Raw genomic sequence first — 20,318 nt, 5'->3', positions numbered from 1 at the left:
TAGCTGACTTAATTAAGCTTAATTCATTTAAATAAGCATAGTTTTGAATAGTTTATGGTAACTATGAACCAGGATGCAATGGAAACGGTGTTAAATATATCAATAGAACTGTTAATTTTAGAAGAAAACTTGTTTTCTTTTCTAAATATTGTTAAATATTTATTGAATTTAATGTAAATGCAATTTTAATATAGTATTTTCATGTTATAGGTTTAACTCGTCATGTTTGTAAACGTCAAGGATCAAGGAGAGTGGGAAAATATATAAGCCCGTGCGAAGGCATAGCAGAACATCGAAAACCGTTTCTCTCATACCCAGGATATATCGTCTGCAACCACCTCGGATGCTTCTTAAGCCTCCGAAGAGAACTTGACTGGTTGGGGTAAAGGAGAAACAAGCGAAATATTAATGGTATATAAAAAGAAATTACAAGCGAGAAAAAAATGAGATCATTATGCAATGTGATTATTCCAAAACTCCTTGATAGCCAAAGCGATATAAGACTAATTTGATTTTATAGTTTTATCAATTAAATTGTTTTTTTTTTTGCGTTATTATTAAGACTTAGTATAATTTATCTTTACATTCATCTGGGATCCGTTTTTGTTATATTCACTTATACATTGGCGGAATACAGTAAGGATTCTAGGACAGTTTTGGTATTCATCTAAATTACTAATTGTTTCAATGGCTTTTAGTTGTAATTAATCTCTTACCAGTGACATTCATAGATTTTGTTGAAGCGTCAGGTTTCCGTATTCTACAAGTCGTATTATAAAGGCCAAAACACCGGTTTTTTACAAAATTGTGCGAAATAAAATGTGAGTTTGTTTACAACCATTAATTTTTAAATTTTAATTAATTTTAAAAAACAAACATTGTTCATATACATAAGACTAATAAAAAAATAAACATTAGTGAGGCAGACCAAGATCTTAAAGATTAAACCCACGCACGATCCATATTCGATAACGTTAGTCGAATATATAAATTGCTAATATTGATATTTATTATATGAACGTGAAACATTTTAACGTGAAAGTAATAAAATGAATTTATAAACAAATCTCTATCGTTTCTAAGATTATCAGTTTTATATTATATGTTAACATTTTTACAATAAAAATGTTTTAGTAATGGTCGTTTTTATATTTTGTAATTATAAACATTTAAGTATAAGTACGTAGATAATAATAAAATCTGCTGTGTCGCTACGGTAGTAAAGAATATAGCCACCCCCTCTCTTCCCGTGGGTGTCGTAAAAGGCGACTAAGGGATAATACAGTTCCACTACCACCTTGGAACTTACAAGGCCGACCGATGGCGGGATAACCATCCAACTGCTGGCTTTGAAATAGACAGGCCGAGGACGGGCAGAAGCGTCTTCGGTTCGGTAAGTTCTGCGGTCACCAACCCGCCTGCCCAGCGTGGTGACTATGGGCAAAACACACGAGTTCACGCCATTTTTAGCGTAAACTTGTGGAGGCCTTTGTCCAGCAGTGGACTGTGATCGACTGAAATTATGATGATGATGATAAAAAAATCGTGATTGCGATTCATTTAACTTCTTATTGTTTTTATGCACCGTTTTGTTGTTTATTTCGCAACACAATTTCTCACACTTCAGAATATTTTCATTTCAATATTATTATTATTATTATTCGTTTTATGTAGAAGTAAGTTGGTAAAAGATACTGTAAAAATACAACAAATTGTACTTAGATTGTTAAGGCTTTTTCCAGTACACACTTATATTTTCTTCGTTGTGAAAGCGAAATAAAATTATATATTCTATTAGATGCACATACTAATTTAATAAAATTACTTTACATTCGCTAAATAGATGATGACCTTTCATGGTCATGGCTCAAATATTAATGGTTCGATCGTATGATAATAAGGCATGAATGATCTTTGTTTAATGTTTTGTACGAGAAAAGCAGTTTTAAAATTTAATTTTTTTTCTGGCCTCTTTACTTTCTTTAATTAAAAATAAACCTTTTTGATATTTTTATATTCTCTAGATTAATTTTGATGCAATCGCGCCAAAAATGGCGTGACCTCATGTATTTTACCCATACTCACCACGCTGGGCAGGCGGGTTGGTGACCGCAGGGCTGGCTTTGTCGTATCGAAGATGCTGCTGCTCGTCTTCGACCTGTGCATTTCAAAGTCAGCAGTCAGATGGCTATCCCGCCGTCGCTCTACTTTTTAAATTCCATGGTGCTAGTGGAACTGGTTATACCTTATCGCCTCTTATGACACCCACGGAAAGAGAGGGGGTTACTATATTCTTTATTGCCGTAACCATGCAGCGCAATTTTAGTATGTAATCCTAAAAACATAGTCGAAAGAAAGTTAGGATTTCGTATAAGTTTTTGTTGTTATACATATATATATATATATATATATATATATATATATATATATATATATAACAACAAATATAATATATTATATATAATAATAATATTATAATTAAATTTTGAACAGAACTAGTTTCATGTTTTTGAAAGTATCTACCTCGGTTGTCTGAAACGGTTGTGCGATCGAACATGCGTGTTTCATTAAGGAAATAAACCTAAAATGGATATAAACAAATCTTGCATTTGTATGCATCTCATTAATTTTTTGTAAGTAACGATTGCTATCAGGTGTATATGATAACAACCGGAACCAACAGCTTAACGTGCTCTCCGGCATCGCACGGTCCTAGGACCCATAAGGAAAGACATCAAAACCGGAAAAAATATTTATCCCGAGCGGGAATTGAACCCGCGAACCGTCGAGAATAAGGCGCGTACAAGGTACATGCACTACTACACCAGAGCGGTGGTTCATTTACGTGCATTGGTTATTAATAAAAAAGACATTTAATAATATAATATGATACGATATGCAATGTGCAAATGCTTCAATACGTTCTGAGTTACTTAAATATTTAGTGCGTTGTTATGTAAATACTTAAAAAAATAATGTACATTCTCAGTGTGATTTTTTCATTATTTTTTAATAATGTCTATTAAAGATAAAATAATAAAATTTAATATATTTATTTGATTTCTTAAAAATACCAGATCATTTATTTTTGAAAAGTGCTCGGAACATTAGTATCTGAACCTTCAAGGTGTCTTTATTAATAGGATTATTTAAGTTTTGTGTGAAAGTCGACATAACTTGTTACCACTAAAAATATATATTATGTAAATTTCATCTTAAAAATAACAAACTGTTTCAGAAAAATAAACTAGACAGAAAATTTATTTTGTGAATGACTACAGCTTCTCATGCTTAGTAAGAATACACATATAAACAACTATGAGACTAATTACAGATTCACAAAGGAGAAAGTTTGATGTAGGAAGGTATTGGACGTAGATAGTTTGAAATAAAAAGTACATAATTTTTATTCTTTTATTACCACTGGAGCTACCTTTATGCTTTCTGAAAAAAAAAACACATTTTTATGCAGTTCTGTATATGGCGTCATAATATTATGAACATATTTTTTTTTTCTTAAATATTTAAAGAGTTTTTGTTCAAATATTGAAGATAACACCCTCATGGAAATATCTTAAAATTAACTTCGCTTACATAATACATTTTTGCTTCTGACAATAGTGGATGACTTAATATTACATTAACTATACCTATATCAAGCAGATTAATATCGTACACAGTTACGATGGTCTTTCCTTCCAGTTCGATCCGCACAAGCTTTAGCCCTTTTTTTTGAGTCCACTGTAAACAAAATAAATATGATATGATAATGATAATTATACAACTTTTTATATTTCGATACGATGGAATATATATGATATGATAATAATAATTATACAACTTTTTATATTTCGATAAGGTGGAATATCTTAAAAAAAATATATACATAGCTTTTGTTTTATTTCAAATATGAAATGTAGTAGTCGTAAAAAAAGCTTAAACACTTAAAAATTATTCTAGCTTAAGGATTTATGTAAAATATATCAACTCGTCTACATTCAGATAAATTTGAAAACGACTGTACCAATGTGTGTAATAAAATAAAAGAACGACTGGAAGGGATGTTTAGTGTGTAATGTGTATGTGAGTGTACATGATGTATCTATTTGTGTATCTATGTATAGATACCTATATTTATTATATGTGTACTTGATGATATTTGGTATTGTTGGTTACTGCGTAGTCTTACTGAATTATTAGATACGATTTATTGGCTGCTGCCGCTGTCGTTCGCATGGTACCCGAGTTGGCCACTGAAAATCAGCGTGTGAAAGGGATCTTACTATGGTCCCTGTATTTCCACAAGTGCTGAGTGGCCATCCTTTTTGTGACGGTACACTGCTGTACAGGTGTAAATAACTTTGGCAGATGAATTTTGTGTTACATTTACGGTTATTTTAATTTAATTTTTTAAGTTTTTTACCCTTTTCTTCACATTTATGTTCAATCTTATAAAGAGAGGTTATATTTGTTGCTTTTTTTATTATTACTCTTTTATTACACTATATACTTTTAATTTTTAACCGACTTCAAAAAAAGGAGGTTACTCAGTTCGACGAGTATATATATTTATTTATTTATATATATATTTTTTAATGTATATTCGGGAATAACTTCGTCGCTTATGAACCGATTTTGATAATTCTTTTTTTGTTGAAAAGGGGATATCCCTGGTGTAGTAATCTGAAACTCTAGAAAATCTGAATAACTTTTTACTGGGTGTACCGATTTTGATGATTTTTAAGTTTCTCGAAAGCTGGTGTTTATCATGTGGCCACATTTAAATTTCATTGAGATCTGATTACAACTTTTGGAGTAATCTTTGATAGTGCGTATTTACTTGACTATTTTTTTGTCTACCTACGCTGTATTACTTGTCGATATAATTGAAGTCGTTTTTTTTTTCGTTTGCCTGCAAACACAATTATTTAAATTAATTATTTAAATATTTAGTTACATTTTCACTTAATTTTGACTTTTTTTTTTGTATTTGTGCTCTCATTGTGTTATTTGAATGTCTCTAAGCAATGTATGTGTCTCAAATAAATGTCTTTCTTTCTTTCTTTCTTTCTTCTTTCTTTCAAATATATAGTGGAGTTGATCACGCTGCATCGATTAAATAAAAAAAAGTCACTAAGCCGATGATTCGGAATAATCATGTATTTAAAGACTAAGAAAAGAAAAATTAATTCCATGTTGTTGTGCTGTAAGTTGAGAAAATCAAATTAAAATGATAATATAGTATGTGTAAAAAACCCTAATTTTAATTTCAAAACGCGGCCTAAAAAGAATTTTTAGATTTTACATTTTTCAATTTTTTTATGAAAAAAAAGACCATAATGTCTGATGTCGTGGAGATATTCGAGATTAACTTTTGACTTTTCAGTAGCGTTCTATGAACTGCTGTCACATTTATTGTCATACTAGCTATGCCTACGACTTCGTCCGCGTGTAATAATGGCTTTGGACAGCATGTTTGAGATATATCTTTTGTTTTATATAGAGTCCAAGGCACAAACTGCTGGTAACTTGGTATCCTCAATAAAGTCAGGCAGTACTTCACACCGGAACAGCTTCTTACTCTGTGCCAAGCACAAGTCGATCGTGCATGGAGTACTGCAGCCACTTATGGGATGGCTCTGCCAAGTACCTAGCTTGCTGCTTTGGATTCTGCGGATCGGCGCGCCAGAAGACTCATCGGTGACGAATCACTGGTTAACTCTAGATTTCAAAGTCTGAAACATCGGCACAAGGTTACCTGTCTGTCGGTATTTACAGGATTTATTTCGGAGAGTGTGCACAAGAACTATACAATTTGGTTCCACCATCACCTTTCTACAACCAAACAGCAAGGCGTCACATGAATCTGAACCGCTACGTGGTTCAAATCCCACGATCTCGCATTAAGCGCTTTGCTTCCTTGTTCCTAATATGCACTGCTAAATTTTGGAATGCCCTTCCGGCTTCCGTTTTGCCAACTAACTATAACTTAGGTATCTTTAAATGAAGAATGAACAGGTATCTTCTAGGCAAGCGCACACCATTTTAGGCTGCATTTTTACTTACCATCAGGTGAGATCGCAGTCAAGCGCCAGTCTATATATTAAAAAAAGCTTACCACAATATATTCGTGAAAACTGCATTTTAATCGGATAAGCTGTTTCTGACATTAGCGTGCACAAACATTATATATTTACGTTTTTATTATACGCGCTGGTTGGTGGATTTATCCGTCGCAAAAAGTTTTTTACTGATTATTATTTGCTACGATTGTGGACGGCATTCATGAATTTTAATCGCAAGCTTATAACATTTTTTTATTTATTTAGTTAAACACAATCATAAACAAAAACATCCTTCGACGACTTTAAAGGACGGTCTCAGAATGATCAGGTGATAGATAGCCTTGTTGCAACAATTGCTCGGGTCGTCCTGCTTAAGGAAACCAATTGTGAAATAATCTTTTATATTTTTGGCTTAAAACCTTACCTGATGGTGGTGCAGGTGGTGCTGGTGCTGGTGGAGCCGGAGCTGGTTGTGTCCGCGGTGGTCGACGAGATGGAGTTTTGGAAGGACGACCAGGTTTATCTAAGAAGGCAAAAAGTCTTAATATTTTCTTTTCTAAGGCTATCTTCATAAAAGTTCGAAAAAACAAGTTTATTAAATTAGTTACAACACTTTTTTATTTACTTGATTAAACACAATCACAAACAAAAACATGCTCCGACGACTTTAAAAGCCGGTCTCGGAATGATCAGGTGATTGATACCCTCGTTGCAACAATTGCTCGGGTCGTCCTGTTTATGGACAAAACATTTGAAATAATCTCGTATGTTTATGGTTCAAACCTTACCTGATGGTGGTGCGGGTGGTGCCGGTGCTGGTGGAGCCGGAGCTGGTTGTGTCCGCGGTGGTTGACGAGATGGAGTTTTGGAAGGACGACCAGGTTTATCTAAGAAGGCAAAAAAATGTCTTAATATTTTCTTTTCTAAGTTTATCTTCATAAAAGTTCGCAAAAATAAGTTTATTAAATTAGTTATAACACTTTTTTATTTACTCAATTAAAAACAATCACAAAAAAACATACTCCGACGACTTTAAAAGCTGGTCTAAGAATGGTCAGGTGATTGACAGCCTTGTTACAACAATTGCTCGGGCCGTCCTGCTTAAGGAAACAAATTGTGAAATAATGTCTTATGTTTTTGGTTTAAAACCTTACCTGATGGTGGTGCCCGTGCTGGTGGAGCCGGAGCTGGCTGAGCCGGCGGTGGTCGATGAGATGGAGTTTTGGAAGGACGACCAGGTTTATCTAACAAGGCAAAAAAAAATTCTTAATATTTTCTTTTCTAAGCCTGTCTTCATAGAAGTGCGAAAAAATAAGTTTATTAAAAAAATTATGTGGTGTCATGGGACACCAGGTAGGAACGAAGTTCCTTCGGATAGTATAGAAGCAACACAATTTGAAAAAAAATTGTTCAATTTTATATATATTTTTAGTTTTTGATTTTTTTTTTAAATTTTGTTGATTGGTTTTTAATTAACTACATAAAAGTATTTAGGAAATTTAGTATTTTAGAAAATAAAAAATACCGTAAAATAAAATAAACCAAAAAAAAAAATGATAATTAAAACTGTTAAGTGAAATAAAAAACATGTCTTTATTTATTTTTGCCGACAGTATAAAATTAAATAAATAATTTTAAAAAAGTTTACCAGTAATATTTTAGTTGTACAAACGTTATATTATACAGTCGTGTGACTGATATTACGTCACTTCCGTTATATATTGTTCTTACGGTTTTAGTATCACATTTTTTTCAGTTCGGTCACCCATGCCAAATGTCAAGTCTGCCGTAAGGAACTTCGTTCTAATTAGTTACAACACTTTTTTATTTACTCAAACACAATCACAAAAAAACATACTCCGACGACTTTAAAAGCCGGTCTCGGAATGATCAGGTGATTGATACCCTCGTTGCAACAATTGCTCGGGTCGTCCTGCTTATGGACAAAACATTTGAAATAATCTCGTATGTTTATGGTTCAAACCTTACCTGATGGTGGTGCGGGTGGTGCCGGTGCTGGTGGAGCCGGAGCTGGTTGTGTCCGCGGTGGTCCACGAGATGGAGTTTTGGAAGGACGACCAGGTTTATCTAACAAGCCAAAAAGTCTTAATATTTTCTTTTCTAAGGCTATCTTCATAAAAGTTCGAAAAAACAAGTTTATTAAATTAGTTACAACACTTTTTTATTTACTTGATTAAACACAATCACAAACAAAACGTGCTCCGACGACTTTAAAAGCCGGTCTCGGAATGATCAGGTGATTGATACCCTCGTTGCAACAATTGCTCGGGTCGTCCTGCTTATGGACAAAACATTTGAAATAATCTCGTATGTTTATGGTTCAAGCCTTACCTGATGGTGGTGCGGGTGGTGCCGGTGCTGGTGGAGCCGGAGCTGGTTGTGTCCGCGGTGGTCCACGAGATGGAGTTTTGGAAGGACGACCAGGTTTATCTAAGAAGGCAAAAAAATGTCTTAATATTTTCTTTTCTAAGTTTATCTTCATAAAAGTTCGAAAAAACAAGTTTATTAAATTAGTTACAACACTTTTTTATTTACTTGATAAACACAATCACAAACAAAAACATACTTCGACGACTTTAAAAGCCGGTCTCAGAATGATCAGGTGATTAATAGCCTCGTTGCAACAATTGCTCGGGCCGTCCTGCTTAAGGAAACAAATTGTGAAATAATGTCTTATGTTTTTGGTTTAAAACCTTACCTGATGGCGGTGCCCGTGCTGGTGGAGCCGGAGCTGGTTGTGTCCGCGGTGGTTGACGAGATGGAGTTTTGGAAGGACGACCAGGTTTATCTAAGAAGGCAAAAAAATGTCTTAATATTTTCTTTTCTAAGTTTATCTTCATAAAAGTTCGCAAAAATAAGTTTATTAAATTAGTTATAACACTTTTTTATTTACTCAATTAAAAAAAATCACAAAAAAACATACTCCGACGACTTTAAAAGCTGGTCTTAGAATGGTCAGGTGATTGACAGCCTTGTTACAACAATTGCTCGGGCCGTCCTGCTTAAGGAAACAAATTGTGAAATAATGTCTTATGTTTTTGGTTTAAAACCTTACCTGATGGTGGTGCCCGTGCTGGTGGAGCCGGAGCTGGCTGAGCCGGCGGTGGTCGATGAGATGGAGTTTTGGAAGGACGACCAGGTTTATCTAACAAGGCAAAAAAAATTCTTAATATTTTCTTTTCTAAGCCTGTCTTCATAGAAGTGCGAAAAAATAAGTTTATTAAAAAAATTATGTGGTGTCATGGGACACCAGGTAGGAACGAAGTTCCTTCGGATAGTATAGAAGCAACACAATTTGAAAAAAAATTGTTCAATTTTATATATATTTTTAGTTTTTGATTTTTTTTTAAATTTTGTTGATTGGTTTTTAATTAACTACATAAAAGTATTTAGGAAATTTAGTATTTTAGAAAATAAAAAATACCGTAAAATAAAATAAACCAAAAAAAAAAATGATAATTAAAACTGTTAAGTGAAATAAAAAACATGTCTTTATTTATTTTTGCCGACAGTATAAAATTAAATAAATAATTTTAAAAAAGTTTACCAGTAATATTTTAGTTGTACAAACGTTATATTATACAGTCGTGTGACTGATATTACGTCACTTCCGTTATATATTGTTCTTACGGTTTTAGTATCACATTTTTTTCAGTTCGGTCACCCATGCCAAATGTCAAGTCTGCCGTAAGGAACTTCGTTCTAATTAGTTACAACACTTTTTTATTTACTCAAACACAATCACAAAAAAACATACTCCGACGACTTTAAAAGCCGGTCTCGGAATGATCAGGTGATTGATACCCTCGTTGCAACAATTGCTCGGGTCGTCCTGCTTATGGACAAAACATTTGAAATAATCTCGTATGTTTATGGTTCAAACCTTACCTGATGGTGGTGCGGGTGGTGCCGGTGCTGGTGGAGCCGGAGCTGGTTGTGTCCGCGGTGGTCCACGAGATGGAGTTTTGGAAGGACGACCAGGTTTATCTAACAAGGCAAAAGGTCTTAATATTTTCTTTTCTATGACTATCTTCATAAAAGTTCGAAAAAACAAGTTTATTAAATTAGTTACAACACTTTTTTATTTACTTGATTAAACACAATCACAAACAAAAACATACTTCGACGACTTTAAAAGCCGGTCTCAGAATGATCATGTGATTAATAGCCTCGTTGCAACAATTGCTCGGGTCGTCCTGCTTATGGACAAAACATTTGAAATAATCTCGTATGTTTATGGTTCAAACCTTACCTGATGGTGGTGCGGGTGGTGCCGGTGCTGGTGGAGCCGGAGCTGGTTGTGTCCGCGGTGGTTGACGAGATGGAGTTTTGGAAGGACGACCAGGTTTATCTAAGAAGGCAAAAAAATGTCTTAATATTTTCTTTTCTAAGTTTATCTTCATAAAAGTTCGAAAAAACAAGTTTATTAAATTAGTTACAACACTTTTTTATTTACTTGATTAAACACAATCACAAACAAAAACATACTTCGACGACTTTAAAAGCCGGTCTCAGAATGATCAGGTGATTAATAGCCTCGTTGCAACAATTGCTCGGGTCGCCCTGCTTATGGACAAAACATTTGAAATAATCTCGTATGTTTATGGTTCAAACCTTACCTGATGGTGGTGCGGGTGGTGCCGGTGCTGGTGGAGCCGGAGCTGGTTGTGTCCGCGGTGGTCGACGAGATGGAGTTTTGGAAGGACGACCAGGTTTATCTAAGAAGGCAAAAAAATGTCTTAATATTTTCTTTTCTAAGTTTATCTTCATAAAAGTTCGCAAAAATAAGTTTATTAAATTAGTTACAACACTTTTTTATTTACTCAATTAAAAACAATCACAAAAAACATACTCCGACGACTTTAAAAGCTGGTCTAAGAATGGTCAGGTGATTGACAGCCTTGTTACAATAATTGCTCGGGCCGTCCTGCTTAAGGAAACAAATTGTGAAATAATGTCTTATGTTTTTGGTTTAAAACCTTACCTGATGGTGGTGCCCGTGCTGGTGGAGCCGGAGCTGGTTGAGCCGGCGGTGGTCGATGAGATGGAGTTTTGGAAGGACGACCAGGTTTATCTAACAAGGCAAAAAAAAATTCTTAATATTTTCTTTTCTAAGCCTGTCTTCATAGAAGGGCGAAAAAATAAGTTTATTAAAAAAATTATGTGGTGTCATGGGACGACACCAGGTAGGAACGAAGTTCCTTCGGATAGTATAGAAGCAGCACAATTTGAAAAATAATTGTTCAATTTTATATATATTTTTAGTTTTTGATTTTTTTTTAAATTTTGTTGATTGGTTTTTAAATAACTACATAAAAGTATTTAGGAAATTTAGTATTTTAGAAAATAAAAAATACCGTAAAATAAAATAAACCAAAAAAAAAATGATAATTAAAACTGTTAAGTGAAATAAAAAACATGTCTTTATTTATTTTTCCGACAGTATAAAATTACATAAATAATTTTAAAAAAGTTTACCAGTAATATTTTAGTTGTACAAACGTTATATTATACAGTCGTGTGACTGATATTACGTCACTTCCGTTATATATTGTTCTTACGGTTTTAGTATCACATTTTTTTCAGTTCGGTCACCCATGCCAAATGTCAAGTCTGCCGTCAGGAACTTCGTTCTAATTAGTTACAACACTTTTTTATTTACTCAAACACAATCACAAAAAAACATACTCCGACGACTTTAAAAGCCGGTCTCGGAATGATCAGGTGATTGATACCCTCGTTGCAACAATTGCTCGGGTCGTCCTGTTTATGGACAAAACATTTGAAATAATCTCGTATGTTTATGGTTCAAACCTTACCTGATGGTGGTGCGGGTGGTGCCGGTGCTGGTGGAGCCGGAGCTGGTTGTGTCCGCGGTGGTTGACGAGATGGAGTTTTGGAAGGACGACCAGGTTTATCTAAGAAGGCAAAAAAATGTCTTAATATTTTCTTTTCTAAGTTAAAATAAGTTTATTAAATTAGTTACAACACTTTTTTATTTACTTAATTAAACACAATCACAAAAAATATATACTTCGACGACTTTAAGAGCCGGTCTCAGAATGAACAGTTGATTGATAGCCTTGTTGCAACAATTGTTCGGGTCGCTCTGCTTAAGTACACAATATGTGAAATAATGTCTTATGTTTTTGGCTTAAAACCTTACCTGGTGATGACGCTGGTGGTGCGGGTTGTGATGGTGGTGCGGGTGGTGCCAGTGCTGGACAACCAGGTTTATCTAACACGACAAAAAATGTCTTAAAACTTTATTTATAAAATACTTTTTTAAATATATAAAATATATTAATAAAATTCTAAATGTAATAAAAAAAATAAGTTTATTATATTAGTTAAAATAGGCATTAATAACTAATGCTACAAATATAAAAGTGGTTACTTTTCTGATGATGGCAGTCCTTAACTGTGAAAATAAAAAAATATATAAAAATAAACAATATTATAAATAGCAAATTGATCAAAATTTTTAAACTATCTTGGAAAATGATATATATATTTTTTGTATTATAACTAATATTTACCACTTGACTCGACTGTATTATGGAAAAGTAGAACCACTAGACATACTAAAACAATTTGCCTCAGCATCTTGAAAAATAAGTTGTAGCAAAAGACAAGCAGTTAGTGAATAGACAGCTGTTGGAAATTGGTTTAAAAACCCACGAAGATAATAAAAAAAACACACTTAAATTGATAAGTGTGTTTAATTGATAGTAAAACAATATTTTTAATTTATTGCTCCTACACGATATAACTATCAATTATTTTTAATTATTATTTTTAAATAATTTCTTCGACTTTGCTTGTATCAAATTTAAATTACTGTTACTATAATTAATATTATATAGTGTATGGATAAAAATACACACTTTTATTAGACTAAATTGAAAGAATATTTTGAGCCTAACAAGCCTTATTTCCTTAGTAACGTACTTGACGCTAAAGCATTATTTTAGCCGTTAAAGTCCTAAAATAGGTCATGGAGGCCAAAACTATGATTTTATAATTTTATTTTCAGCCTACACAACCTTCCGTCGCTTCGTCGAAATGTAGGCTCTGGAGGCTGAATTTATGGTTTTAAAACAATAAAGTTAGGTTCCAGAGCCTACCTTGGTTCCGCTCGCTCTGTTGAATGTATATTTGATTATTTTTAGTTCATATAATGAAACACAGATGGCGTTGTTCGCAGAAAGATTGCGCTATCGAAGTGTCATGTCGATTTGCTAATATCGTATTCGGTACTTGTTAACTTGTTTGTCACTCATTTAAGGCTATATTCTCACACAGACACTGGTCGTTTTATTTAGACGCCAGAGAGAGCTGAACGTTCCCAGGGTGAACTAGCATTGTTGCTATATGAACTACAGTTTTGTACACGCTGCCTTCGCCAGTTCGTCTATTTCACAAAAACCAATATGATTAATTTTCAGGATAGAAATGTAGTCTTTCGAGGCTGAATTTAAAAAAAAAAGTAGTAATAGTTTCTTAGATTACTTGTATATACGCAAGTAAAATTGCGTGTCTAGTAAAATAGTTTTAGTAGTAAAGTCTAATCAAGAAGTTTTAAAACGTGTTAAATAAAGATAACTCTCCTAAAAATATGAGCTATAGTTCATTAGATGCGGAATGACCTCTGGAAAAATGGAACGGAAGGATTTTCATGTACGCAAAATTGCAAAAGTTATTAACAAACTATTTTGAAAAAAAAAGGAATAATGTTTTTCGTCAGAAACTCCGAAACTATTAACATTTAAGGAATTTAATACGTTTCTGAACTGACGACTAACAAATCTTATGATTCATAGTAGTTCGTATTCTAAAACGTTTACAGTACACGTATTAATTTTTACTTTTTCGTTTAATTGCTTTGCGTTGTAGTTAATGCTGTAATTAATTGTAATGATCGTTTAAATTGAAACGAATGATAATAAAGGTCCATCAAATACAAAATAAATACTTTTATGGAAACTGGAGCATAGAACATACCTATCCCCACCTCGTTGCAGGTACCCATTGTGTAATAGTAAAGTCGACCTAGGCTGACTAGTACAATATGTGAGTGAGTATATGGAGAAAAGTAGTTATAGTTCAGGAAAACCTAATACAACGCACCTAAGGCCAAATGCTAAGATAATTGTATCCACCATATGTATGTGTATGTAGCCCGTTGGCGCAGTTTGTAGTGACCCTGCTTTCTGCTCCGGGGGTTGTGGGTTCGAGTCCCCGAGTCTGGATGTAATATATATATATATATATTTATTTATATATGTATTATTTATAAGTATGTTTGTTGAAAAAAAAATATAGCTATACCAGTCGGCCGTTACCTATAACTATGTGTGTGTATTGTATAGATATTTATTTTTTTTTTATTATTTACCATATTGCAGTTAAGATACTCATCAGATCAGAAAAAATATGTGATTACAGACATATAAAGTATATTTTCAAGTTATTCATAAAGTTTATATTTGAAACTTGTTGCCACATTATCATTGTAATATAGTTCTAAGTATGTGAAATAAAGATATTATTATTATTATTATTATATTCGAAACTATCCGGAACAGAATTTGTTCTGTCATAAATTATAGTACAAATTATTTTATTTTTTTTACTTTTTTTAGTTTAAAACCTTCCGAATAGGTCGAGTAATTCTGGACTTGTGCAATGCTTATGCTATGTGTTGCTTAGCAACATCTATTTTTATTTATATAGAAGATTACATCGTAACAAACTTTTGTGTTTGTTTCCTATAAGTGTAATAATTATATAAACATGCGGCTATACTTTAAACAATTTAAATAAAGAAATAAGTTTCATATTTTGCTAGTTGATAACACAAAATAAATCTTATAGACATACTGGAAATATGTAAATGTTTTGCAGTGGTATTGTAGCCTAAAAATCCTAGAAAGGTACTTTATACGAAAAAAACAAGAAATGTATTTAAAAAAAAACACTTTAATGATCTTAATAACCACATCCCTTAAAATATAGTGGTCGGGTACCAATGTCGTTTGTGGGCAGCCCTATATATTTTGTTTCTAATTTTTATTTTTAATTTAATTTGTAAGCATATAAATAATACTAAAAAAAATATTAAATTTTTTTCTGCATTGTCGATATACAGTATGTAATACTTCTTTAGTACTCCTCCTATACGGTTGCCGTCTACCTACAATATTGTTTTGAGTTTATTTTAGTTTGAAAATCGTCCGTGCACCTTGCCGTCGCATTCTTAGAAAAACTAGATTTTCCATTAAAGTTCGTAGTTTTAGAAGTATTGTCCAGCTCCAGTGATGTGTATAGTATAGAATAGTGATATCAGCTCAAAACTCGCCTATAGATATGTAAGATCTTAGCCCCACTACGAAAAACATTATTTCACTGTCGAATTTATCCAAAATAATTAAAATAAAAACTTTTTTTATTTCTCTGTATGTGTTGTATTTGATATCATTTGAGTTACAGCAGCTACAGTGACTAAAAATAATGACGTATATTTCGCCGATTCAATAGTTATTGTACATGAATCATTGCAATATTTCTATAATAATACTCGTCTACACATAATCGTATCTAGTTGAACCATTGGATATTATACTAAAAGGCTACATCCGCTACCCGCTTTCCAATTTCTGAATTTGTTAAAAGTATTTTTCTTTTTATCATAGAGATTTTGATGAATATTTTTTGACTACATTAAGTACACTAGCTTAACCTACACTAAGTACAGAACTAGTTTTTATGCATTAGAAAGTGCCTCGGTTGTCTGAAACGGATGTGGAAACGGACATGCGTGTTTCATTTAGGAAATAAAATGGATTAAAACAAATCTTGTATTTGTATACATCACATTAGTTTTTTGTTCCTAAATATAATGTATGAAATTAATTTTAGTTTGATAATTCATAGTCTTATACTCGTATTTTATTGAAAAGTTAAGATTCTTGTGTTTATATGATATTTATAATTAAGCAAATAACTTTAATTTGTAACAATTTTAGTTGTTTTATTCAGTATTTTTTTTAAAGAGCAGTCTTAACTTAACAATTATAACGGTTTTGTTTTACATATTACGTTAATAAACTTACATAGGTAAAACCTTTGTTTCTTAATTAAATTAGTCACTATCCAAGATTTATTATGTACTTTTAGTGACAATGAATTAATTTTACAGAATATGTTGTTACAATTTTAATTTATTTGTTTCTTATTTCATATTTAGAAATTTTAGAAAATAAATATGACATTTGGTTTTAAGAAACAAATTTCGATATTTTAAAACCTTTATCGTAAATTTTGTATGTGTACATGAGTATGCCTCTACGGTCTGGAATCCACAGTATGACGTTTATAGGAATCGGATTGAGAATATTCAGAATAAGTTTCTGAAGTATTTGTCGTATAAATTTACTGACTTACCAAACAAGCCATTGAGTCTGTCTAGTCGCCGTTCTGTTCGAGACCAAATATTTTTATTTAAAATTGTTAATAGTCACATAGACTCTTCATTTTTACTCAGCAATCTACTTCTGAACTGTCCACGGTCTGGTTCACGTCATCCGAGGTGTTTTCATACTCCAACTTGTCGTACATCCTATAACGCTAATTCGTTTTTGATCAGAGCTTGTCGTGAATACAATGAGCATTTTGAGAATTTTGATTTATTTCATTTATCTTTGCCTGAATATAGAAAGCAGTTGTCGAATTTCATTAAAACAATTTAATGTAGAATGAATTTTATATAGTTGATTTGAGTTTTTTTTTAATTTTTTGATGCTGATTAATTTATTAAAGCTTATCATTACTTTGGAGTGCTTTTATGAAATAATAATTGGTGGAAACTTTGCTGGATTTTGTAAAATTAATTTGTGTTAATATTTTTTTATTATGTATATCTGTTTGTTTCCCAAATATTAAATAAATAAATAAATAAATTTTAATACAAATGAAATTTAAATAAGTTATTAAAATAGCGATTATTATAAAAATAAACTTATAGCACTTTTTAATAAACTGTAAAGGAATGAAGCAAGAATAAGAATTACGTTTATCGAATTATAAAATTGTATGTCAAATAATATTAATAATACAAGGCTTAACTTCAGCGTTTTCGTACGATTCAGTCTGTAAGATCCCACTGCTGGGCATACGCCTCATTTTCCCCATGTAGGAGAAGGATTGAAGCTTGATTCACAATACAGGTCCACTGGTAGTTGGCAGATATATTCCCTACTGTGAGTAACGATTGCTATCAGGTGTATATGATAACAACCGGGACCAACAGTTTAACTTACTTTCTGGCAAGGGTCGATGGAAGACCAAATTTCAAGAAGAGAAGAAGAAGAAAGATAGACATCGGGGGAATCGAATCCGCAAACCGCCGGTAATAAAGCGCGTACATTACACGCGCACCACTACATTGGGGCGGTGGTTCGTTTCCGTGCATTGGTTATTAATAAAAAAGGTAATAATGTAATATGATACGATATGCAGTGTGCAAATGCTTCAATACGTTCAGAGTTACTTGAACATTTAGTGCCTTGTTAGGTAAATGGTTAAAAAAAATGTACATTCTCAGTGTAATTTTTTCGCTATTTTTTAATAATATTTATTTATAAAAATAATTTTTTTTATAAAATGCATAACAAATTGCTTCAGAAGAATAGACTGGACAGAAAATTTATTTTGTATCTTTTTATTTTATTTTGTTTGTTAGGCGAATCTACAGCTTTTCATACTTAGTAAGAATACACATATAAACAACTACGAGACTAATTACAGATTCACAAAGGAGAAAGTTTGGTGGACGATTGGACGTAGATAGTTTGAAATAAAAAGTACATAATTTTTATTCTTTTATTACCACTTGAGCTACCTTTACATATGCTTTCTGAAAAAAAAAAAACACATTTTATGCAGTTCTGTATAATTTTGTCGTCATAATAATGAACATATTTTTTTTTTCTTAAATATTTATAGAGGGCTTGTTCAAATATTGAAGATAACACCCTCATGGAAACATCTTAAAATTAACTTAGCTTACATAATAAATTTTTGCTTCTGACGATAGTGCATAACTTAGTATTACATTATCTATACCTATATCAAACAGATTAATATCGTTAACAGTTAGGAAGGTCTGTCTTTCCAGTTATACTTAATAATATATGACTAAAAATACGAATGAAGAACTTACGTGTATTATTACTACAATAATGACAAAATCATTATTATATTATCCTCAATTATCTACAGAGATATTTGTAGTCTGCTGGCTATTAACTTCAGCGCTATTTCCCGCGCTTTTGTCCGCTGAAAACAAAATAGCTTTAATACAACCTTTTATATTTCTATACGACTTTTGTTTTATTTCAAATATCAAAGGTAATAGTTGTGAAAAGTTTAAATACTTTTATAAATTATTTTAGCCTAAGGATTTGTGTAAAATATATCAACTTCAGCCGATGATTTGAAATAAATATGTATTTAAAGATTAAAAAAAGAAAAATTAATTCCATGCTATTTGTGCTGTAATTTGAGAAAATTAAATTAAAGTGATAATATAGTATGTGTAAAAAAACCCACTTTTGATTTCAAAATGCGGCCGGAAATAAAATTTTTAGATACTTTAACTAGTACTATTTTATGGAATAGTGGACTTTGGACAGCATTTTTTGGATATATGTTTTAGTTTATTTTCGATTATAAACATCGCCGTATCTTATACTATTAAACGAGCAATTCTTGTATATATATATAATCTGAATCTCGGAAACGGCTCCAACGATTTTCATGAAATTTAGTATGCAGCGAATTTCGGGGGAGATAAATAAATCTAGCTAGGATTCATTTTTAGAAAATGACGTTTTATCAGAGTTTTTAGACAATGAAAAAATATCGTTAGAATACGAAGGTAAATTTCGCAAATGTCAGTAACGTTGTGGGAAATCGACCGGACGAGATCGGCCGAAAACACCTCAGTTCAAATCCTCGATCGATTATTATTTTTTCTTTTTTTTTTTCCTAATTGCACTCGTTATTTTTTATTTAATAATGTATGTAAAATCGAAAAATATTATTCATATTTTATCATTATTTTTTTTTTATTTTTTTTATTTTTGATTCTTTATATTGTAATAGCTCAAGTGGGAAATCGGTCGGTCGCAATCGACTGAAAAGACCACGGTTTAAATCCTTGATCGATTATTATTTTTTCTTTTTTTTTCTAATTGCACTCGTTATTTTTTATTTAATTATGTATGTAAAATCGAAAAATATTATTCATATTTTATTATTATTATTATTTAATAATTTTGCTGTGTGGCTACGGCACTAAAGAATTTAGCCACCCCCTCTCTTCCCGTGGGTGTCGTAAGAGGCGACTAAGGGATAACAAGGTTCCACAACCACCTTGGAACTTAAGACGCCGACCGATGGCGGGATAATCATCCAACTGCTGGCTTTAAAATACACAGGCCGAAGACGGGCAGCAGCGTCTTCGGTGCGACAAAACCAGTACTGCGGTTACCAACCCGCCTGCCCAGCGTGGTGACTATGGGCAAAACACATGAGTTCACGTTATTTTTGGCGTAAACTTGTGGAGGCCTATGTCCAGCAGTGGACTGTATAGGCTGTAATGATGATTTTTTTTTTTTTGATTTTTTATATTTATTTTTATTTTTTACTATTGTCGGTAAAAAAATATTGAAGGAAGGAACAATGAAAAAATGCCTGATGATTGGAATACATCTGTTATTGTCCCCTACATAGGAAAGGCGACAGATTGGAGTGCAATTATTACCGAGGAATATCGCTCTTGAACACCGGTTATAAAGTTTTTGCCAATATGCTTTTAATAAACTAAAGATATCCAACCAAACAGGTCCACAGTAGACCAAATCTTTTCGCTTAGGCAGATCCTTGAAAAAACGTTTGAGTTCAACGTGAACACTCATCATCTTTTCTTAGATTTTAAGGCTGCCTATGACAATGTGCAAAGACGTTTCCTGTACCAGGTTATGATGGAGATTGGCATCCCAACAAAGCTCGTGCGCCTGACGGAGAAACTCTCAGAATGTTGTCAGAGTTCAAACAAATGTATCAGAACCTTTCAGAACTAATGACGGCTTAAGACAAGGGGATGCGCTCTCGTGCCTACTGTTCAACATCGCTCTCGACAAGTGTATTCGCGAGTTAAATATCGAG

The sequence above is a fragment of the Melitaea cinxia genome, chromosome 8, assembly GCF_905220565.1.
Source record: "Melitaea cinxia chromosome 8, ilMelCinx1.1, whole genome shotgun sequence".
Lineage (NCBI taxonomy): Eukaryota > Metazoa > Arthropoda > Insecta > Lepidoptera > Nymphalidae > Melitaea > Melitaea cinxia.
The sequence above is the reverse complement of the archived record's forward strand: the minus strand, read 5'-3'. Positions refer to the sequence as shown.